Source organism: Ictidomys tridecemlineatus, chromosome 1 (assembly GCF_052094955.1).
Source record: "Ictidomys tridecemlineatus isolate mIctTri1 chromosome 1, mIctTri1.hap1, whole genome shotgun sequence".
Lineage (NCBI taxonomy): Eukaryota > Metazoa > Chordata > Mammalia > Rodentia > Sciuridae > Ictidomys > Ictidomys tridecemlineatus.
In genome coordinates, this window is record NC_135477.1 from 63,004,903 (window position 1) to 63,030,503 (window position 25,601).

Sequence of the window (25,601 nt, forward strand, 5' to 3'; positions counted from 1 at the left end):
TGGAAATTCCTTTCCTTATCATCATCCTAACTCTACTATTTAGAACCTAGTGGTTACATTATTTTCTGAGAACTATTTCCATATTTCTTTCCAACCTTCAGCCTTTCATAAGAATTTATATTTACCTGTCACTGCATGCATGTATTCATTTAAAAACTTTAAACAATTGTTTCCTTTTGTTTTCTCCATCTTTTTAAGCACTTGACAGCAAAAACATCCCTTCATTCATCATTTGTGTCTTCTTCATGTAGCACAGTTTCAGGCACAAAATGTATTTATTGCTCAGTTACTTTACACATGTGTATGGATGAAAATGTCTCAGCCCTTTCTATTTTTCCATGCTTTAATAGCAAACCAATCTCGTTTAGGATTTTCTTGTTCTTACTTCCAATTTATTAATAGCATTTATTCCCTTTCTTTGATATAGAAATTAGTATATGTTCAATACATTGACATGTCCAATAAATTATGGAAATTCATTATGATAATAATGAATTTATAATAAAATAATAATTAAAAATTCATTATAATAATAAAACTGACTGTACCATTATCCCTCAAGTTAATTATCTTTCTAATGGCAATTAAGTATAATTTTATACTTTTAACATATTTTTGAACTCCAAATGGAAATTGAAATAGTTTAATAAAAGAACCTTATGTGAAAGGAAAAATATGACTACTGGGAGGTAGTCACATTGTGTTGCTGAGAACACTCTACTGGAATCAAAAGAAATCGTTTTAATCCCAGGCAGCTATTTAACAGCACAGTGACCCTAAAGAAGTTAAGTAGCCTTTTTTATCCAAAGCAAGGAAATTGGATTCAATGTTCCCTAGTGAACTTTCCATCATTTCATTTACCATTTTTGAAAAACTTAAAGCTAAGTTCTGAGATATTTCTTTTCTTCAATTCTGCACTCTGTTCTTAGTTAAGCATGTTCAGTCCCATAACTTTAGATGTCATTGCTCCCAAAACAAATTTACACTTACACCTATTCTCAACTCTGCATTAGAGTCTTGTAGAGCAAATAACTAACTTGACATGTACAGCTTTATATTTCTTAAATATTTTACACTTAGCCTCACCAATATACATCTGGAGCTCCTCTCATCAAATTGATTATCTCTAGCCTTCATCTCAATAATTTATGAATCATATAACCTATTTTTTGGTATAAAAGCTATTTCCTCTACCTCTTACATCCCATCTATCAGCAAACTAATTAGTTTAATTTCAAAATATATTTCACATGTGTCCATTTCTCCCCATATGCTTGGTAACTATCTTGGTCCAGATCTCTACAATGTCTCATTTATATTTGACTTCAAAGGACCACTTCTTCCACCTACCCTAGACACTACAGTAGCCTTCTAGATTTTCCTTGATCTCTACACTTACTTTCACATAATACAAATCTATTAAACAACCTGAGTAACCATCCCATTCCTACTTCTACCTCACCTTCTGCGTTCTGTGACAGCTTACTATACTTCAGTCATTCTGGTTTCTTTTCTGTTCTTTGAACACACCAAAATCTTTCCTACTCCAAGTTGTTGGTAAATGATTGTTGGCTCTGTTGATTTTTAGTTGGCAGAGCATTTCTCATTACTTAGGTGTCAAGACAAACATTATCTCCTTTGAAATGTTTTCCTTCATCATCATCTCAAAAATACTCTGCTTCCTGTCCTCCCTTAGCCCACCAAGTTACCATGTTATATCATTTTACTGGATTTCTTCTATTCCTTCCTCCAGATCCAGTCTACATTTTCTCCCTTACATTCTTCCTGGGAAGTCTCATGTGAACTTTGGGGATCTTGTGGGCTTCAGCCTGTGAGGAGTTCTGGCAGGTAAGAGTGAAAGATGAAAGCAAAGACAGGAAATGAATTACTTTGCCTCCTTCCTTTGAAGACTCTGTAGGCTGACTGCATCCTTCAAACAAGATTCTTTGAGTGCTGGGCAACTTTGCACAACTCTTTATGCCTTTGATTAACAGCTCTGATTTTGTAACTATAGGCCACCTCACCATCTCCTGTGGTCCCACTAAGCTCACACATTTATAGATCATCCCTCCTTGTAAACAAAACTAGAAAACAAACATATACAATTCTCTGATTGCACCTAAGTCTGCTTATCAAGTTTAAACATATCCTCAGTTTACTAGTGGGACCTTGACTCATACAATTATTTTCTTGATTTCTGTCATAGCCATGAGGTAGCACACAATGATTTTTTTCATTCAATGCTTACAATTAAATGTGCCTCTGCTCACTAGAATATAAATTCTATGAGGCCACAAAACTTTCCTTTTGAGTTCCATTTCTGTTTTCATCAGTTTCTAGAATCATGTTTAGTACAAAGTAGGCACCAGATAAATATTTTTGAATAAATGACTGAGGAACTGAAATTAAATGAAATAATTAGTATATTAATGCACAAGAAGTCTAAATGGAAGAATTGATATTAGTACTAAAATCATTATATCCAACAAGTTTTATCTTCTTTACGTATTTTAGTGCAAAAGGATAGTACAATGGCTATATTTATTTATAAATGCACATAATTGAGGATAATTATTTACCATGGAAAAGAAACTCAGATGTTTAAATTTTGTGATGCCAAAGAGGCAAGTGGTTTAAAAGAAATTGAATTTTAGCAGCAAATTTCAATTTTATGCAAATATTCAACATTATATGAGTATGGAATTTAATTCTGTGTGGCTACTAGCCAAGTCCTCTGTTCTTTATAATACGTGCTGCAGTTAACATTCTAACACTCAGCCAGTATCTCTAATTCAATTGACGCAGCTACTTATGGCAGAATAATCAAGTAAACTGTTGCTCACATACTACTAGAAATGATAGTTATTGCAAACAGTGAGACAAGAAATGACTAAAACATAGAGATGAGTTCAATGGGAAGACATACTGAGTCTTATTATTTTAAATCCCTTTTTTTGTGTGTGCTTTAACCAGAGCAAAAGCTTTTTGCACAATGCTATGTTTTCCATATTCTGACTGACAACTTAATCTCTAGGGAGAGCTGAGCTCTTCAGTGGATCAAAGCTATGCCTTTCTTACTCAATGGCTGCTGAACCCAAAACAGAAAAATGGCTGATGTGGGGAGGTAGTCCAGGGTTTCAAGATATCTGTCAAATCAAGTAACTTAGAGATAAAAGTATAGAGCTTTATTATGACACTATTTGAGTCAGTTTCTTATTGTTGACCATTATGGACAAAATTTTGATTGTAAAATAAGAAGATAAAATTCCCATATTTTTAATCTCAGATATTGAATTTCAACCAGTGTTCCTTCAATTCATTATAATCATCATTATCTATCTTTAAACAAAAAACAATTAAATAGAGCTTTATGTTTTTGAATAATTAAAATAGTTAATATTTTGTTACTAGATGAAATATGGTAACTTAAATGAATATCTTTTGGCATAGAAAGATTCTCAACATTTTTTTATCAACAAAAATAGCCTATAAAATAAGTAGAGTGCTATATATATATATATATATATATATATATATATATATATATAAAATATAAAATATAATTTGGACTCATTTATATAAATAGAAGGTGATATAATTATTAAATATATTAGATTTTTAGAGATTTTATTTTTGCACTAATTTTATGCATCTAATTTATCATGACATATTTTCATATATTTTTAAGATATTTATACTAGGGAGATTTATAAAATAGTTTAACATATTTTAAAACTATGTAAAGATTGCAAAATTCATTCCAGTTTATCCTGGGACTATTTTGTATATTACTGGGCATGTGGTATTTGTAAAACTAAAATAAAATTTGGCTTTTTTTCTTTTCTCTAGTTACTCTGTAATATGTATGAACTGAAAGAGGTACAATACCTCTGCAATAATTTATTTTTTGAAAATACTTGTTGTAAACCTCTAAACTACCTCCTAACAGTATTAATTATATATATGTTCTCTTTTTTCTGAAGGATTTCTGACAATTTAAAGCAAAAGTATACTATAGCTTATATCTGAAGTGTCTTCCAAAGGCTTAAGTATTAAAGACTTGGTTATCACAGGCTATCAGGAATTGGTAGAACATTTAGAAGATGGGGCTAAATTGAAGAAAGTTGTCATTAGTATACCTTTGATAGGACTATTGGGACCACAGTCACTCTTATTTCTCTGTCTTTGCTTCCCAGCTACCAGCAGGTGAACATTTTCTTTCTACCAAAGGCTCCCTGCCCTAATGTGCTGCCTTGCCACAAACCCAAAGCAATGGAGCCAAGTGACCATGGACTGAAAACAGGAGCCAAAATAAATTTATCCTTCTTTGAGTTGATCTTCTCTGGTATCCTGGCATTGAGTCAGAAAGTTGACTAATACAGAAGGCAATCCCAGGATGCCATGTTCTCAGTGGTTATGTTAGTTTTTAATGATCTATTGGGAAAGTGAGGGATGCCACAGAAAGAGGAAAAATAGTAGTTAATTCTGCCTTGAATTGCTATCACTAAATAGAAACTATTTTGAAAACTTTTACTCCAATCAAATTGAAAATATCAAAGGCACTGAAAAATTTCTAGAGTCATATGATTTGCCCAAATTAAATCAGGATGATATACACAATTTAAACAGATCAATTTCAAGCAATGAAATAGAAGATGTCATCCAAAGCCTACCAACCAAGAAAAGCCCAGGACTGGATAGATACACAGCTGAGTTCCACAAAACTTTCAAAGAAAAATTAACAACAATACTCCTCAACTTATTTTGTGAAATAGAAAAAGAGGGAACACCTCCAAACTTATTCTATGAAGCCAGTGTCACCCTGATTCTGAAACCAGGCAAAGACACATCAAAGAAAGAAAACTTCAGACCAATATCTCTAATAAACATAGATGCAAAAATTCTCAATAAAACTCTGGCATATTGAATAAAAAAATAACACATCAAAAAGATAGGGCACAATGATCAAGTGGGGTTCATCCCAGGGATGCAAACTTGGTTCAACATGGAAATCAATCAGTATAAGTCATCACATCAATAGACTTAAAGATAAGAATCATATGATCATCTAAATAGATGCAGAAAAAGCTTCTGACAAAATTCAGCAACACTTATGTTCAAAACATTAGAAAAACTAGGGACAACAGGAACATTCCTCAACATTATGAAAGCTATCTATCCTTACCCCCAGGCCAACACCATTCTAAATGGAGAAAAATTTAAAGCATTCCCTCTAAAAACTGGAACAAGACAGGAATGCCTTTTCTCAACACTTCTATTTAACACAGTTCTTGAAACACTGGCCAGAGCAATTAGACAGACAAAAGAAATTCGAGGGATAGGAATAGGATGAGAAGAACTCAAATTAGCACTATTGGCTGATGATATGATTCCTTACCTAGAACACGCCAAAAATTCCACCAGAAAACCTCTAGAACTAGTAAATTATTTCAGCAAAATAGCAGGATATAAAATAAACACCCATAAATCAAAGGCATTTCTGTATACCAGTGACAAATCCTCTGAAAGGGAAATGAAAACTACCCTATTTGCAATAGCCTAACAAAACAAAACAAAACAAAACTTGAGAATCAACTTAATGAAAGAGGTGAAAGATCTCTACAATGAAAACTATATAATTCTAAAGAAAGAAATTAAAGAAGATCTTAGATGATAAAAAGATCTACCTTGTTTTTGGATAGGCAGGATTGATATTGTCAAAATGACCATATTACCAAAAGCACTTTACAGATATAATGCAATTTCAATCAAAATCTCAATGACATTTCTCATAGAAATAGAAAAGAAGGGCATAAAATTTATCTGGAAAAATAAAAGACCCAAAATAGCCAAAGCAATTCTTAGCAAGAAGAGTAAAGTAGGTGGCATCAGTATATCAGACCTTAAACTATACTACAGAGCAATAGTACCAAAAACAGCATGGTATGGGCACCAAAATAGACTTGTATACAAATAGTACAGAATAGATGACACAGAGACATACCCACATAACTGCAGTTATCTCATATTAGATAAAGGCACCAAAAATGTGCATTGGAGAAATGATAGCTTCTTTCACAAATGGTGCTGGGAAAACTGGACATCCATATGCAACAAAATGAAATTAAATCCCTATCTTTCACCATGCACAAAACTCAACTCAAAGTGGATCAAAGACCTAGGAATTAAAATAGAGATGCTGCACCTAATAGACGAAAAAATTAGGCCAAATCTCCATCATGTCAGATTAGATCCCAACTTCCTTAATAAGACTCCTATAGTGCAAGAATTAAAATCAAGAATCAATAAATGGGATGGATTCAAACTAAAAAAACTTCTTCTCAGCAAAAGAAACAATCAGTGAGTTGAATAGAGAGCCTACATTTTGTGAGCAAATCTTTACCACACACACACACACATCAGATAGAGCACTAATCTCTAGGATATATAAAGAACTCAAAAATCTTAATATCATAAAACAAATAACTCAATCAATAAATGGACCAAGGAACTGAACAGACACTTCTCAGAAGATGATATACAACTGATCAATAAATATATGAAAAAATGTTCAACATCTCTAGCAATTAGAGAAATATAAATCAAAACTAATCTAAAATTTCATCTCACTTCAGTCAGAATGGCAGTTAGTAAAAATACAAAGAACAATAAGTATTGATGAGGATGTGGGGGAAAAAGTACACTCATGCACTGCTAGTGGAACTGCAAATTGGTGCAGCCAATATAGAAAGCAGTGTGGAGATTCCTTGGAAAACTGGAAATAAAACCACCATTTGACCCAGCTATTCCTTTCCTTGATCTATACCCAAAGGACTTAAAAACAGTATACTACAGGGACACAGCCACATCAATGTTAATAGCAGCACAATTCACAATAACTAAACTGTGGAATCAACTTAGATGATCTTCAGTTGATGAATGGATAATGAAAATGTGGTATATATGTAAATGGAATAATATTCAGCATTAAAAGAGAATAAAATCATGGAATTCCCAGGTAAATGGATGGAGTTGGAGAATATAATGCTAAGTGAAGTTAGCCAATCCCAAAAAACCAAATGCCGAATGTCTTCTCTGATATAAAGATGCTGCTTCATAGTTTGGTTGGCAAGGAGGGAGCATGGGTGGGTAAGATGAACTCTAGGTAGAGCAAAGGGGAGGAAGGGTAAGGGAGGCAACATGAGGGTACGAAAGATTGTGGAATGAGTTAGACATCATTACCCTAAGTACATGTATGAAGACAAAAATGGTGTGACTCTACTTTGTATACAATCAGTGACTTGAAAATTTGTACTCTATATGTGAAATATGAAATGAATTGCTTTATGCCATCATGTATAACAAATTAGAATAACAAAAAAATCCAAAAAATATAGCATATAAGTATAATTAAAAAGATTAAGAGATATTTGAGATTGAGTATTATTAGTGACTTTGGAGCAAACTTTGAAGGTCAAATAAAGGCATGTTTTAAAACACCAGAGAAAAGTGGGAAAAAGTATATTTCAAGCAAAGGGGGATGTAATTTTCTGAGTGCCTGAAGTATGAAAGCCAAGATCATTTTTTTTTAGAAATTTTGAAATTTACTGTCATTTCAGACCATGTAATTTGACATTAAGAGTCACTGAAGTTGAGAAAGTATGGTAGGCTAAGCCTCAATTTTAGAATCTTCTATGACATGAAAATAAATGAGACAATATTTATCCAGAAGTTTGTTAGAAGGGATTAATAAAACTAGATATGTTGTCATGAAGGTCAGATCAAATGTTGGGGATTCTGGAGATAGAGATGAGCTAAAGACAAGAGCTCTTAACAATTTCAGGAGGTTGACATGTAGCAGTAGTTGAATTATAGATGAGAGAAGAGTAGTAAGGCAGAGACATGACAGGTTTAGCAAGATGGAAAGTGTACTATGCAGAGAGATAAGGTTGGAGGTCAATATTTAGTAGTGCTCAACATATAGGTGATGGAATGACATGGGCAAAAATGACTAGAAGGAGCAAAGAACAGAAAAGGGAGGAAGACCAGGAGTCAAACAATGGGAGAGGATCACATACACAGCAGAGGGCAAAAATCTTCATGAAAATACACTTAGAAAGGATGGTCAGGCGGCTAGCAGCTGAGGCAAGAGAGGACAATGTGACAGTGGCCAGGAAGAAAATAGGTGCCATAGAATGGATTATCATATATCTTTGAACATATTATAATGTTGAGATAGAAAAGACTGTTCTTTTTGTGGCAAAAGGAAATTATCATATTTGGTATCTTGACTTTCCGAGATAAACTTAGCTAGAACTCATAAGCAGAGAGGAAAAATTTAGAATATAGTAATCCATAGGTAAACAAAATGAAAGTGTATGAGTATAGACATTACTTATAAGAAGATGAATAAATAAAAGTGAAATGCAGTCAGGAAATAAAGAAATAAAAGATATTTAAGAATGAGGCAACATCAGTTATTTTATGAGCTAAATGAAGTTTTCATAGAGAGAGGTTGAAAATTGAAAATATATACTTGACAGCACAAGGATGCTCAGGAGGTAGGGAAGCGTTAATTATACTTAAATTTGCAAAGAAAATAATTCAACTTAAATAAATTCAAGAAAAGAGCTGGGGGTGTAGCTCAGTAGAGTGTGTGTGACCTGGGTTCCATCCTCAGTATTACAAATATACAAACAAAAACCAAACAAGTAAAAAGAAAAAAAAAAGAAAAGACAAATAATTAAAAGATAAAATTAATTGTGAGTTACTGTTTCTAATTATGGAAGAATTTGGATATTATTTTTAAGAGGATAGGAACGTTTCCAATGAATTTTGAATATCTGCAAAGGATTGAAATAAGAATCTAGTCTGAAGTCAAAATAAGAGAACTGGGATGGAAGCAGTAAGTCAGTTCTGCCATGTGCTAATATTTACCCCATAAATAAAATAAAAATTGTATTGTTGAAGATTTTTAAATGTTTTTATTGGTTGGTAAATGTTACGGTTTGGGTGTGACATGTTTCCCAAATCTCACATGTGAGATAATGTAAGAACATTCAGGGGTGAAATGATTGGGTTCTGAGATCCTTAACTCCATCAGAGAATTAATTCCCTGGTGAGATTAACTGAGGGGTAACTGTAGGCAGGTGGTCTGTGGGTAGAGGAGGGAGGCATTGGAGGTGTATTTGGGGGGTCATATATTTTGTCTTTGGTGAGAGGAATCTATCTCTGCTTTCTGATCATTATGTGAACCACTTCCTTCCACCACATTCTCCCGCCATGATGTCTGCCCCATTGTGAGCCCCAAGGAATGGACCATCTTTCTGTGGACTGAGACCTCTAAAGCTATGAGTCCCCAAATAAAGTGTTCTCTAAATTGTTCTTGTAGGTCTTTTAGTCACAGTAATGCAAAAGATGACTAAAACAGTAAATTACTCCTATCCTAAGCTACCAATTACTCTTTATACCTCCACTTCCTTAGTCTCTTCCAAGACCTTAAATGAGCTTACAACTAAAGAGTAAATACCATACAAGAGCTGGCAGCTGTATTTTTAAATATCCTAAGTGTCATCTTTGACTCTATCAATGCAAATGATAATAAGATTTACATGCACCAATAATCCAAGCCATTAGCCACATTAGCAGGAGGGACTATGTCCAAGGCTTGGAATTCAGTAAATCACCATGATGAGAAAACATCCAGAACATTCAGGAATCAAGAGAGTATAGAACAGGATGAGAGGTGAGGTATTGTGCCTGTGAAAGAGGTTGTACTAGTTTTCTACGGTATTTTACTTAGTTTGTGCATATATATATATATATAAAAGGGCAGCCTTCCTTCTGAGCAGACGATGTCATGGTAAAAGCAGACACACTGAACAGTGGATTTAAATTTTAAGGAGAAACAAAGAGGAATAACTATGGAGAATGAACTATCAAGCACGTAGATACAGCCTGCAAAACAAAATTTTGCTTTAATTTTAAACATCTATCCCCAAAGCCCAATTAGTACAGTATTTAGAATATGTACAATATTTAGAAAAATATTGTCTACTGTCCTCATTTTGGGATCTCTTACAGAACAGAGACAAGAGGGAAAGTTACACATAAAGGTCTCCTTAAAGGAATGTGCGATTCCTTGGACTTGGCCAGTGTTTGTAGTCAAAAATTCCTCTGTGAGCAGAGACACTAGAAGAGTGACCTGTCAACTACTCTTTTTCTCCACCTCTGTTGTCTCAATTTACAATTTTCTCTTTTAATCAAAAGCAAAGGTTTAAGTTTTTTTTAACTTTAATTTTTTTCAATGACTACAATAGGTATGTGCTTTATATGAAAATAAGAGCACCCAATATGATTTTTCATTAGAATTAAATTGAAACCTAAAAACCTAAAGGAAGAGAGCACCATGTAGATAGCTTTGATGAGACTGTATTTTATATCTATGTTTGAATATTTAATAAATATAGATAAGAAGCATATATAAAATATGTAAAGATAGATGGAGAGACATTAGCAGTTCTTATTTTCAGTGTTACTGTGTATGTGTATTTGTTGCAACTTTTAAAAAAAATAGTTATTTTCCATGACCCACAATTAATGTAATCTTAAAAAAGCAACATTACAGTTTTGTGAGTAGAATTTTCAAATAGCTTAAAATTCCAAAGAGAAACTTAAGACCATATTTCCATTTTTTAACTTGACAACATTGATAATGTTTGCATAAATATTGAAATTGCCACACTTACTTTTTGAAGAGTCCCTTAACAATTTTACTTTATTCACCTTGTATTCAAACATATTACTAATGAAACTAGCAGTAATATAACCTTCCCTATATAGGCTTGTATTCTTGAGTGCTAGCTGATGACACTGAGATGATAAATAGCACTAATAATTGATTAAAGTGACTTGTCTCCTCGCCCAGTGCTCACTGTGATGTGACACTTGGCAATGTATTATTAAAGTTCCATTGTACCTGTGATGCACTGGGACAGAATGTCACTAGAGAGTCCTTCCCTGAGTGATGTATTTCTCCTTCATAGGTTTGGAAACGTCTAAGGATACACATTGAAAATCAGTCTATGTGCCTTTTTAAAGAATAAAATCAACTTTTAAGATCTTAATATTTCAAAGATTGCAATGTGTGTACTATGGCTGGATGCCCAGGCAATTCAAATTCATATATAATGCATTATGATTGCTTGTGTGTATATATAAAAGAGGGAGTCCTCTTCTAGAGTTAAAACAAAAACAAGAACAAAACAAACCCTATAGTCAAAGTCAGAGATCCTAAAGAATGATTTACAAAATGTAGTGTGATGATGGACCTGGAGATATATGGAAAAAGTTTATATGAAGTTTTATCTTTTCCTTTTTTTTTTATTAAAAAGACCTCTCTAGAATTATATTATTACCAAATAAATGGAAACAATAAGTCATATGGTTGTGGGTACAAACCCACATATTTCAACACCTGATTATGCAGAGCATAGGAAAAGTGACTCCTCACTTTGTGTCATAGTCCTGAGAGCCAAAGATGAAGTTCATAGGGAGTAGTCACCTGCACATTATACTGATGGTTTTGGAACAATCTAGAGGACCTGTTGAAAGGCAAACTAAATGATCATTTAAATATCCATCCTTATCAGTTCCTTCAGTTTTTAGAAGATAAAGCTACTGATTCATTAAGGGAGATTTTTTTTTTAAGTTAAATCTTAGTCATGGATGGCCACAAATGGGAGAGAAAATGTTTCCTTTACTCTAGTATTAATGAGAGATTTCCATAAAAAACAATTTATAAATTATCATTGCCTGCAGAAGAGGACAGAGACATGACTGACAGAAACCTGAACCTCTGGGGTTGGTATAAGTAAGGTGTCCCACCATATGTGCCCTAGAATTTGGCAAGTATGGCGATTGATGCCTGATTCTTGCTATTGCTTGGAGAAATGTGAAGGGTCAAGGATGGCTGGAGCAATCCAAAAGGGCAGGGAAAGCAGAGGTCAGCAGTGGGAGTTGCCTACATTTCCAGAGATTGGATGGGCAAACATGCACAAATTTTTCTATGGGCCCCGTGGACATGATAATATCTTCTGAATTGATAGGTAGGGCACAGTTTTTCTGAAAGCACATGCTCAAGTGGACGTCTTATGAGGTTTAAGTGATTAATCAAAATAAAGACAAAATCAATGTTGTGTGATTCTTGAAAAGGCCGAAGTTCAGAAGGTGGCATAAAATGCCAGTAGGTCCAAGTGTGTCAGAGTTGTAGAACAAACACCTCTAGCAGGGCTATCTGTGAAGCGCCTGCCTACCAAAGCAGTGCATTTAATAGACAGTCTGCATTTATGTATCTGTCACAAGGAGGTCATAACACAAGTACCCCAATAAACCAGCTTCCATCAAGACAAAATTACCTTGAAATGTCTCCTCCTGATGGCCCGAAACTTGGAAAAGGCTAGAAATTACAGCCAGTGGGAGAAAGATATAGGACAGTAAATAACTGATACCATCCCCGTCTTGACTAGTTTTTATATTTATGGGTAACATCTGAGCTGGGAGGAGAAGTGAGATTGAAAAGATTAGCTCGGCAGGGAAATTAAAATTAAAATATCATAGATTGGGTTGGACTTTTTAATATCTGAAAACGAAATTCTTCCAGTACTTACCTCTACATGATGAGAATGTTAAGCATCTACTCAAAATATTTTCCAGTAGTAAGGATTAGAGATCCAAAAGAATGTGTCCAAAGGTGCTGATAAGAAAAATGCCTTCTGAAAATGAGCACGTGCTCTCCATAGAATTAAAAATCTTAGCAAGAAGACACACATGAAGAAACCCAATTTGCAGAGAGGTATCTTGAGGGATAGTCCCCATGTTCCTGAGGACCCTTAACCCTGTCAGAAAATATAAGAAGAATCAAGTGACAGATGAGCTCACCAGGACTGGTAAAAACTTTAATAAGAACATGAGAGCAATAGGTCACTAATGAAAGTCAAAGTCATTTGTTAAGACAGATATCTCTAAAGACTCCATACCAAAGCTTAGCTGACCTATCTACCTAAAGTCAGAAAGAATGCCAACCCCAGAGATTTCATGTTCTACTCATCATGAAGATTTCTGTGCCAGGTTTCCAGAGTGGCTAAAGTCTATATCCCCAAAGCTTCAAAACAGAGCTCTCTGCTATTTTAAGGAATAAAAGATTGTACATTGAGCACAGGTGTCCTCCAGTGGTTTTTTCTGCAGGTAAATGAAACGCAGGGCGAAAAAAAAGAGAAAAGATTGAATGACGAGAAAGGTATAGATATTTTTACACTGTAACTCTAAGGGAAATAATGGAAATTGATGCAAAGTGCCTCAAGTAAAGTAATTTCATTGTTATTTCTCCTTGAGTTAGGACATTGGAATATGGCTGGGTAGGGGTGATGTGATTAGGTCTAAATTCTCAGTTTTTCTGATATAAAGTCACAATGTTATATACTAAGGCCAAATATCCTTGTGACTGAAGAAAGAGATTTATACAATTCCTGCTTTTAGCTAGACTCAGCAAAGTACTTGAGAAAAAGAAACACAGAAATGGCTGCCTCAAACTTTCCTATCTAAAAGTATGCTGTATCTTTTTGCCATGTAAAGATATAGAAGTAGGGAATCAAAAAGTTAATCATCTATCTAGAGTTATTTGTTATTTTTCTATCAACCTATATTTTAAAGTGAATTCAACATAGACACAGATCACAAATTTTATTACATATTAATGCCTGCAAAGAAATTAATGTTGAGATCTCTAAATCACATTTTTAAACATTTTTTTTTCTTTTCTGTTTTCATAATTTGCAAAGAAGAACTACACAACCATTAAATACAACATTAAGTACAGCTGGGGTTGTGACTCAGTGGTAGAATGCTTACCTACACATGCAGGGCACTGGGTTTGGATCTTCAGCACCACATAAAAATAAAATAAATGTATTGTGTCCAACTACAACTAAAACAAAATGTTAAAAAAATATTTCATTAAATATAGAAAGTATTCCTAAGTTATAGGCAAGTAGATGACAAGAAAAGCATGTTTTAGTTTTCCATTTAAACAATAGTACAATAGTTTAAACATAGTGATATTGAAAGAAGTTTATGAGAATTATCCATATGTTTACCACTTAATTTTTTGTACTTTTTTTTAGTTGTAATTGGACATAATACATTTTATTTATTTATTTATTTATTTGTGTTGCTGATGATGGAACCCAGCACCTCTCATGTGCTAGGCAAGCACTCTACTGCTGAGCCACAACTGCAGCCAAAATTTTGTGTACTTTTAAAATTTATGTTTAGAACAAATAAAATTGCATGTAGTTATGATATACAAAACACATTCACTACTAACTTTTTGACATATTTATTTTAAATATTTATATATATATGTACATTTATTTGTGTATCCATTCATCAACCCTTTTATTTCTTTTTAACATATTTCAAAGTAAATTTAAGATACCTATTTTTTAGTTGAAGACCATGAATAATAGAGCTACGATTAAACAAATTGGGTTTGTTAATTCAATGCTGTGAGGGAAGGCTCACTATGGTACACAATGATAGAACTCAGAGGATGTTGGAAAAGACTTATGTGAAGACTTTGGGTTTATATTAAGTGATTTAGGATGGAGTTCAAGAAAATGAATCTCTAATTTGAGTTCAATGCTATGCAGAAGGGAGCAAATCTCCACATTTGAGACTATTAACAATTTTTGTGGTAGAAGGCAGGAGAAAATGAAGCCAGAACTGGTATAGAACAATCCATTATATTAGCTGGGAGAGGAAAGTATTTCATATTTTTATGATTTTATAATGATGTAGATTTATCTATGCTCAGATGAGCTAACTAAGAGGTCTTATGTTAATAGTTATCTCACTTCACCATGGTCATATGATCAAAGTTACCTTAACTGATATAGATGTTCTGAGATAATGTTTTTGCTCAGTAAGAATACAATATAATTTAGTTGTGAATGTCAGGCCACCTCCTAAGAACACTAAGGGTAATCTTTATTGTAAGTACAATTTCAAGATCTCAGGGTATTATTTCTCTTTTTTGGTGCATATGCTCTAAATATTCAAATATCCATATCCATTAACCACAGTTTAGTAGTTTCTTTCTTACTTTTCTTTGAAGGTAAATACACCTGTGTGCTCTCTTAGTAAGGCTTCTTTCTCTCAGAACAATATTTTGAAGATCTGTGCACAACATTGTATGTATTAGTTATTCTTTAGTTTTTCAAAAAAGTATTGATTAAAATTCTTTCTTTTTCATTCTCACTTTAACTTCAGTCCTAAAATCGCACCTGTAAATCAAGTAATAGAGACTTTGGCTTAATTATGGAACAAAGTCAATTTTCCAGCAAAAGACTGACATTCAAATGATTTAAAGCTGGTGTTCCAGATATCTCAGGCCAATTTCTAATTGTTGTCTTAATGAGGCAGTAATCAGACTACCAAAATGTGAAACTTCAACAAAGCCACTAAGACAGAGTAAAAGCAATTTGAAGCAGTTTCATTTTTTGCATCTGTAATGGGAATTCAGAATGAATAAAACTGTACAAGCAATTCAAATATATACAGATTTCTATAATTGGTTCAATATATCCACTGGCATGTAAAACATTTCATTTCTACATAATGACTGCACCCCTAGCTTCCTCTGTATATATGCAAGTTAAATTTGGATAGAAGTCATTGTTGAGAGAGTTTTCTAGGCAACACAAACAAATGCACAAACACAATGCATGTTCTTTTGTCTTCTTGTGAACTTCCTTATTGAATTTCCTTTCTGCATACTGCTATGTACAGACAAGGCTTTATAGTATGTAATCTGCATTGGTAGTTAGTGAGAAATTTAACTGACATTTTTTCCTCTGATTTTTGAGAAATTGGTTTGCCTGCCTATTCTGTATGAATGTTGTCTTCTCTGATATTTTCAAATACTCACTTTAATCAGATATTATAAATTCTTTTAAAAATTATTCCACATAGAAGAACAACTCAAATATTTAAAAGTTGGCAAGGTTTATCTATAAAGTAACATCTATTTTAATCTGATATGTCTGTGGACATCTATATTATTTTCTCAAAATTTAGAAATGGTTGAAATTATAAGTGCAGGTTTATACAGAATTTATGGAGAACTGGAGGCAGAGAGGTAATATGCCAATAAAAGAATCAAGATATAGGAATTCTAGATATTTTTCCCTCTTTCATCTGGCTCTGATAAAATATGTGATTTTCTACAATTCAGAGGCTCTTATAAATGCTTAGAAAGTAAAGTAATAACTGATCAGTAGACATTCCTCAGCTCTGCTTTAATACTGCAGTTCTTCTCAGTCTTGTCCTTCTCAGTGGAAGAGAATGAGAAACAGGAAATGGGGAAGGGAATCCAGATTTCAACATAAAGTCATTTTTGTAGCATGTACACTCAAACCAAGGACAAATGGTGTTTGAATCTCAGATATTTTAGTAACTTGCTACCTAATATTTCATAAGTTTCTTAACTGCTTGTGAGTTATTTTCTTCGTTTGTAAATCAAAGATGACTTAACATCTGTTTTATAAGTTCTTAGGAATATTTAAAGAAATATTTTCTATAAGGCATATAAAACTGTATTTAGACATAGCCAGTACTCTATGTGTGCTGCATATTTTAGTTGAACCTTGAGAACCATTCAAATCTGTTCACTTTGTAGGAATCCAAGGCCAGGCTTAACATTGAAAGAGCATCAGCCCTTGGTTTTCTTCCTCTAGAGAAAACAACATTCCTGCGTAACCCATCTTCCTCTACAAAGTGGCCAGTGATGCTGTCTCCCTTGATTTCTTCTTACACAGAGATATTTGCTTAGACACTTTCAGTGTGTTCATCCGAAGTGGGAAGTTAAGAGTGTGTTACAGGCCGGGTGAAAATTTGAACATGTAAGTAATTTCTTTGTCTCCTTCTTTCATGGCAGAAATCAACAGCTAATGCAGATTAAAGTTTAAGTTGCTTTTCTGTACAAATTTGGCTCATTCATTTTAGATTTCCTATTAATTGACATTAAAAATGTCAACCCTAACATATAGAAGCCTGAGAAATAGAGGTTATTTGTGACTGAGATTTTACCCACAGATAAGATAAAATGCAGATACAGACCAAAGATAGTACTTAGAAATGATAGACTCATTAATTATCTTCCATCCTGAAGAAAGACTAATAATGGCCACAGCATAACACTAAAATATATCTATTGAAATACAAAAAAATCAACTTAGAATTGATATAAAATATTTATGAAAATGTTTCTCTCATCAGTTATTGTATTTGTGTTAAGAACAAAGACTACATGTGATACATCAAACCTGTCTACTCACACCTATGCACAACCCCACACAAATCCCTCTACCACCTTCCAAATAAAAGCAAAAGCCCATTGAAATCAAGAAGCTTCTAGGTATAGTGGGTGCCATGGTACACCACCCCAAAGTTCCATTAGGACCATGGTATGCATTCTCCTGGGTTCTGTATATGTGGGCAATTGACAAGTATTCTTTCCACAGAGATTGCGTTCATTACAAGAGAACTGTTTTGTCCAAGTTTATGCCATTTTTTAGTGGCAACTTGCAGCCAACATCTCAGAATACACATATCTGTCTTCCTTCACATAATTTGCTTACACTCTGAACCATAATCCCTAGCATCCATGTTCTATCTGGAATCCACTAAGGTGTGTGCTACAACTGCTTTGGAATTCACTTTTCTCCCTTGACCAATCCTACTTCTTTCATGGGTTTAAAATGGTTGTTCCTAAAAGCTAAGCCCAAGGAACTTCTGAATGTGCACCTCCATCTTGGGTTCTGTTAATAGGGAACTAACCTAAGAGACTAAATTACAAAGATTTGGAAAGGAGGGACACCTAGCTTTTGCCTTCAAAGAACCCAGATTTTAACATTTGCTAATGTTTAGTTGCCATGTGCTCATTCACTAATCTTTCAATAACGAGTTGTTAAGGGTCTATTATGTGCCAGACATTCTCCTACTTGGGGACCTTTCCCACAACACCAGACTAGGTAACATTTAAAGTCTAACAAAATTTTACTTAAATTAAATAAATTATGCTATGTACTTAGATGGATTTTGCCTACATGTATATCTATAAAGCACTAATTTAAAAAAAAACTAAATATATAGAAGGAAGACCAATAGAGTAGAGGAAGGGGAACTGTGGGAAGAGAGAGGAAAAGAGAGAAAGATGAAATACAGGGGACTAAAGTGAGATTATAATCCATGCATTTATGGTTACATCTAAATGAACCCCAGTATTATGTTTAATTATATTGCAACTTAAAAAATTACTGAAGGAACTTTTGTAGAATTCAGAGGAAATGTTCAGAGCCTCTAAATATACTATGCACACTCTAGATATAATTGAATCTTGAGTGATGATAACCTTACATTTAGGAAATTTTAAGAACTATCTTTAACCAGCAAGTCATATTTGGTTTGTTTAAGATGAACTAATTTTTCTTACAATTATACTTTTATCATGTTGGATTGAAGGCATTCCTACAAAGGAGTTAAGAATGCTAAGCTTTATTCTTTCATTTCCTCCTTCCTTAACTGTAAGAAGTCAAAAATGAAGGAAATCTATCTGGATCTTAGTTCATCAGTTGCACAGTAGGCAAAGATAATGTGACTGACAACAAATAGAATTTGTTTTTATTAAGTATTGTCTTTTTTATAGTTTTATAATCTGCCCATATCCACATTATATATTTTAATAATTTATTTAAATGATACACAAAAATAAAAGTTGTACACATAAATGTTATATTGTGATATGTTGATACATTTACATATAACGCGGTGTTTAAGCCACGTTAAACATATCTACTCCCTGAAGTATTTCTCATTTCTTTATGGTGAAAGCATTCAAAAATCTTTTCTGCTAGTATTTGGAAATACACAGTACATAATTGTCATTTACAGTCACCCTACTGTGAAATAGCATACTGCAACTTCTCACTCTAATTTAGCATGCATTGATCAATCTTTCCTCTTCTCTCCCTCCGAGCTACTCTATCCAGCCTCTGGTAACCACCATTCTACTCTCAAGTTATATGAAATCAACATTCTTATGTTTCACAAATAAAATAGATCGTGTTGTATTTCTTTTCCTGGCTTGTTTGCCTTAACCTCGTGATCTCCAGTTCCATCCACAATGTTGCAAGTGACAAGATTTTATTACCTTTAATGGCTGAATAATATTCCATTATATACATTAACTTTATCTGTTCATCAGTTGATGGGTTGTTTTCAATTCTCCCTGTTGTGAATAGTGCCTCAATGAACAAGGAAGTGCAGAAGTCAGTTTTACAGACCAATCTCCCTTCTATACATACCCAGGAGTGGATTGGGCTTTATGTTTTTTTAAGGAAAATCCATACTGTTTTCCATCATGCTTACACTAATACATATTCCCAGTAAATATTGTATATGGATTCCTTTTTACTTCACATCCCTCCATACTTGTTATCTTTAGTCATTTTGATAATGATCATTCTTACTGGGGTGAAGTGATATCGCATTTATGGTTTTGATTTCAATTTCCTGGATGATTAGTGATGTTGAATATTTTTCATATACACATTGGTCATTTGTATGTCTTTTTTTCCACCTTCAGAAATACCTATTTAGAACTTTTGCCAATTTTTTAAACCAGGTTATCTGTTGGTTTGTTTCTTGGCTGCTATTGAGCTTTTAGAGTACCTCAACTAGTGTGGAAATTAATCCTTTGTTAGATGTGTAGTTAGCAAATGTTTTCTCCTATTCTGAAAATTATTTTTTTTCACCTTGATGATTAGTTTCAATGGCTGTTCAGAAACTTTTTGTTTTGATGTAATCCCATTTCTCTCTCTTTTTTTTTAAATTTTCTTTCATGTGTCTTTGGGCTCTTCTCTGAAAATTCATATCCATTACAATGTTCTACAGCATTTCCCCTGTGTTTTCTTCTAGTAGTTTTGTAGGTTCAGGTCTTATATTTAATTTTTTAATTTTTTTGAGTTATTTTTGTAACTGGTCAGAGATGGGGGTCTAGTTTTCTTCTTATGTGAATACCCAATTTATTCAGTCACATTTACTGAAAAGGCAGTCCTTTCTTTGGTGTATGTTCTTAGCATCTTTGTTGAAAATCAATTGTCTGTGGATATCTGGGTTTTCTTGGAGGCTCTCTCTTCCATTACATTGATTTATTGTCTGTTTTATGCCAACATCATGCTGTTTTGATTACTAAAGCTTTGTAGTATATTTTGAATTCAGACAGTGTTAGGTCTCCTACTTTATTCTTTTCAATCAAGATAGTTTTGGCTCTGCAGAATTTTTGTCGTTCCATGCAAATTTTAGAAATTTTTCCCCTCGTTCTCTGAAGATGGTTATTATTCTTTTGACAGAAACTGCATTGAATCTTTAGATTGTTTGGGGCAATATGGACACTTTAAGAATATTGATTCTCCCAATTCATAAACACAGAATGTTTTTTCACTTTTTTTCCCCATCACTGTTTTTTCATTGTTATGATATTTTCACCTCTTTGGTTACATTTATTCTTTGGTATTTTATCTTAACTTTTGTTGCTATTACATGTGGATTTCTTTCATGATATCTATTTTTGAAAAGTTGCTATTGGCATATAGCAACACTACTGAATTTTGTACGTTGATTTTGCATCCTACAACTTTGCTAAATATCTGTATTAGTTATAATAGTCTTTTTGGTAGAATCCTTGGGGTTTTTTATATATAAGACCATATCATCTGGAGACACAGTGACTGTGATTTAGTATTAGTAATATCTCTACATCAAAATACTATCAATATTTAAATTTTTTATATCTACACTTAATTTTTGTTTCTTTTTTTTGTGGTTCTGGGGAGTGAACCCAGGGCCTTGTGCCTACAAGACAAGCACTCTACCAACTGAACTATGTCCCCAGCCTTAAAAACCACATGTTAAGTTGTGTTTTATATTTTGAGGTCTGACTGGTTAGACATTTATCTTTTGACATATGTAAATGTGCTGGTGAAATTTTATATTTGAAATAAGTTCATAACTATTCTCCATTCTCTCAACTTGAATCAACCAAAAAATCATATAATTTATTCAGTAATATTGTTCTCTTTCAAAAATAATTGAAAGACATATTTAATTCAGAATTTATTAGCCTTGCAGGTTTAGCTCAATTTTAAGTGAAATACCTAACTTTATAGTTAGATTTTTTAAATGTGAGGATTGAACCCAGTGCCTCACACATTCTAGGTAAGTACTCTACCACTGAACTACAACCACGGCTCTACATTTGTAATTTCATATTGTATAATGCAGTTATAAGAAAAATACATATTCTGGAATTACAATTGTATAACTGGAATCAAAATACTACAGTCATTACAGGGATCAATGCTTAGCCCCAAAATGCAAAATCCATACACAAAAATTGCCCTTAGAAAATACATTTTATTGATTAACTGTTTGCACGTTAATGTTTTGCATTAGAGTTTGTATTTCTTTTATTCCTAAATTATTGTATTCTTATGCTCAATTTTGTATCCTCTCTAATTCTATAATAATGTTACTTATAGAGTAAAATGAAAACCAGTATAATATTTTAATATTTCTCTAGACAGAATATATTTTTTGTCTTCCTTAAGGATAAATATATTTTTTCTGGGGTACTATAAAGATTATTTTAGAAAGAATCGCACTTTCAGAAGCAAATAAATGAATAAATATGAATGGAACAATTCAAATGGACAGCATTAATTCTGAAGGTTGAGAGAGGTTCATCTGAAAATAAAATTCTCTCCCCTATTAGACTCACAAAAAATTAAATAATAGATATCAAAATAATGCTGATGCTGATGACAATGCCAGAGAAAATTTTATCATTTTCTTTATATTGCTTAATATTGATAGCATCTGTTTGGGTTTATTTTTAGTGTAGCATTGTGCAATTTGCGATACATGAAATTATATGGATATTCTTTGAATTTCAGAAAACATTTGCAAAATTTTTATATTTTCATTTTTTCTGCAATATTCTTAAATAATAGTAGCATATTTTATATAATGATGACATATTAATTACTATACACATATGTGCCTGAATTTGGCTGTTTTGAATAATATTTGAGTTAAATAGATATCAGAGAATATTGTACACTTTGAAAACAAAATATTTTAGTGCTTCAAATAGTACAAAGAGGAGAGTGAATTAGTTTGCCACAAGACATGCTTTAGCACAGGAAGCCAAATAAAAACAGCAGTATGTCACATTTACACTTTGAAAAGACCGTTTCTTGGCTCTGCATTTTATAATCTATGAACCAATTTTCAAAAACTTATTAGGAAGTTGTAGTAAACATTCAATGATGAACAATATCACTTTATAAATATAAGTGAAGTAGATATACACTTAAATAAAATTTAATTAGAATTTATATTTCAATTTAATTTGTAAAATACAAAACTTAATTCATTCATATAATTGAAGTTTTATTTAATGTATGCCTTTAAATTTAGTAAGTGACACACCTTAATAAGTACCAATAATTGACTCTTAGAAGGGACTTGATTAAATAAGAAGCCTTAACATTTTGATTCCATACGTACATTTTAATTTAATTTATACATATATATGTGTATACACACACAGAGGCATATTTATCAATAGAATAATTGAAGTCAAAACATAACAGTAGATTAAATGCATTTTTTGAGTTGGCATATCACTATTTTAAACTACAAGTCAGTTATCTATTTATAACATAAAAATGTCACCTATCTTGCTAAAAGAATGCTGTTGATTAGAATTTTAATGGTTTAGTATTTTCTTTTATTAATTTGTAAAGTTATGAGTGCTTATAGTTGCCTATGTCCCTTAAAAATATTTATCATTGTTTCATATGGACCTTAATAATATTCTGCATTTGCCCAAAATTAAAAAAATGATTTATCAATAGTAGAGTCACAAAATTATGATTATTTTAAATGTCTATGTGTATAATTTAAGTGTGATGAAAAATCTTCAATGTGTTTGCAGTATACACACACATCTATCCATATCTATCTATCTAGTTCCTTATTTGTTCCTGAGTCACCTTTTGAGATTTTTTTTTGTCACTAATATTGTGTTGTATCTCTAAAACAATGTGGACTAAGGTGAACAAATTAAATTGGTATCTGCTTCCCATCTACCAAGATGTTTTTGGTGGAAAACTTTTTGGATTTTAAAAAATGATTTTAATTGAATTATAATTATTGATATATGCTTGAAATGATCAAATTAGGGGATTTTCTTCATCATCTCACACATTTATCATTCCAGCCATAAAAAAGAATACTCTATCATTTGCAACAACATGGATGAATTTGGAGGATATTATATTAAGTGAAATGAGTTAGAGACATGAAGACTAATATGAAATATTCCCCTCACATGTGGAATCTAACAAAGTTAACCTTATGGAAATAGAGTCTAGAATAGTAATTAGCAGCAGTTGGGGCAGGAAGGTGTGGGGGGGAGGCTGGTGGATGGCTGAAATGTTGCAGTGTTACAGGAGGAGTGAGTTCTGGTGCTCTCCAGCCTGGTATGGTGGCTAGAGTTAAGAATAATGTATTTCAAAATATCTAGAAAAGAAAAATTTAATATTCTTACCATAAAGAAAATCTTTAAATTTTGTTTAAAAGTTAACATCATAACATATGGAAGTCCAGTATCCCGATAGAAAATGTGGAATATCCACCTTTATGCATGGGTCTATTTTACAAACTCAAGATGATTATTGAGAGGAATATATTATTTTTTAAAATCACCCGAGGTAAAGTGTCTTGTCTTTCTCTTTGGGGGAATGTTTTTCATAATTGTTACTTTTGTGGCCCTCACGTATTGGTGATATTCATCAGCTCTGTGACAGGAGGGCCCAAAAGAATGAAAAGCATGCCCTCTGGGAGGCATACCACTTCCTAGCTATTAAACCAGTCACAAAAGCTGACAAAAGATGTCCAGCTGTTAGCCACAACAGTTTCTCCCTAGTTTGTCATTGATGGTAATGTGTTTTTCTTTGCTAAGCTGATGTGTCTTCCATCACATTTCAGAATTCTAAGTGATAATGCTGGTGTAAGCTCACAAGGAAATAATTATGGCTGATTAACTGCAAGGAGTACTTGTTTCAAAGAAAACAATTTTCATAGACAAATGCTCCCATGGGTGTTTCTCTAAGTATGTGACATTTTATTTTGTGGCTTCCTGGGTGAAATAAAATTCACTACTCTCTGGTTAATGTAGTTAACATCCATATTACCACCTTGGTATGTTTATGAAGCATAGAGATTCATGTAGGGAACAATTTCACTCAGTATTGTAATGAAGGCTCTTGCAGCTCTCGGTTATGAAATACCAAACCACGCGTTATGCAATCAAATAATCACTAAGCACTTAGCTCTTAATCCAGTAAAGTAAAACCCAAAAGTTTACAACTGACACCTCAATGACATTATGATGGTTTATATTTTTGACATGGCTATAATGATACATCATTGCCTTCTCTGAATCCTTTCTCATAGTTTTGTCACTAACTGGAGGGTGAGGCTCAGGCCTGGGGATTTGGCAGTTGAAAGAGGATGCAAGGTATCCTTGAAATATCAATCATCCTTTATTTGGAGGCAGCAGTAGCCCCTAGCCTGCCACCCTGCCACCTCATGATTTATTTTCATAGGTCCTTATTTTTTATGTCCAGGTTAAACAAAGAAGGCACACGGGCCAATGGTTTGCGTAAGTGGGCACAGCTCCCAAGCAAATGTTTATGACCTTGAGTAGATAATGCTGACTCAGAGTGTTTCTGACCTCCACTCCATACTGAGAATGACATAACTGATCTACAGCTTTGGTTACATGCTGAAAACATAACCTAGGAAGACTCCCTCTGGAAGCCTCAGTGAGGAAGCTTAACTAAACCATTCAAGGCCCGTCCCAAGAGTGTTTTTCAAATGTATCTTCAGAGAATTGACAGGTACTCTCAAACAGTGTGTCTTTAATAGAGTAGAAAGAAGAATAGTGCCCATGAGCTGCCCAAGGAGGGATGTATGAAGACCTTTTTTCAGGGATTAATTTGGACTTGATAAAATGAAGAAAAAAATGGATGACTTGCTGCTTACTTGAGACAAGGATGTCTAATTCTAGAAGGAAGGGTGGGGAAGGGCCTGAACATTTAAAAGTTGTGACAGCACATTAAACTACATGTGGAACCAGTATACACCTGGTACCCTGTGCTAATGCAAACGTGGCCCACCTATAAAACTGATGTAAATCCAAAACTTAGCTATTGGAAAGTATATCCAAAAACCACTATAAAGTTATGATAAAAAATAAAATAAACATATAAATGAAATAATAAAATCAGAATATGTTTGACCCTTTTGAAATTAAAGAGTATAGTTATCAATAACAAATAAAATAAAGAAGACACATAGGAAAATAGACATTTAACTGAGTAGTAATATATGTGTGGTGTGTGTGGGGGGAGGCA